The sequence below is a fragment of the Penaeus monodon genome, chromosome 33 (genome assembly GCF_015228065.2).
Source record: "Penaeus monodon isolate SGIC_2016 chromosome 33, NSTDA_Pmon_1, whole genome shotgun sequence".
NCBI classification, from domain to species: domain Eukaryota; kingdom Metazoa; phylum Arthropoda; class Malacostraca; order Decapoda; family Penaeidae; genus Penaeus; species Penaeus monodon.
The window spans coordinates 4,644,638-4,644,949 of NC_051418.1; positions in this window are offsets into that span (position 1 = coordinate 4,644,638).

Below are 312 nucleotides of genomic sequence, written 5' to 3' on the forward strand. Positions count from 1 at the left end.
AGTCTGTGCTGAGTAACTGAGTGTGTAGTAGTAAAAAAGTGGGTGATGAGTCCGTTGTAAGCTAGTGTGTGTAGTAGGTGTAAGATAGTGAGTGTGAAGTGAAAATTAGAAAAAAAAAATATGTGATGGTAATGTTGTGCTCAAAAAAGTGGTGTGTATTCTGTGATGTGTGTTGATGAGTAACTGTGTGTCAAATGTCTGTAGTCGTGTGGTGTAGTCAGTAAGAGATCCTGGTGTCTAGAAGTGTGTAAGTGTCTGTGTGTCATAAAGTGTACGATGTAGTAGTGCATGTGTCGGAAATAAAAGTTAACT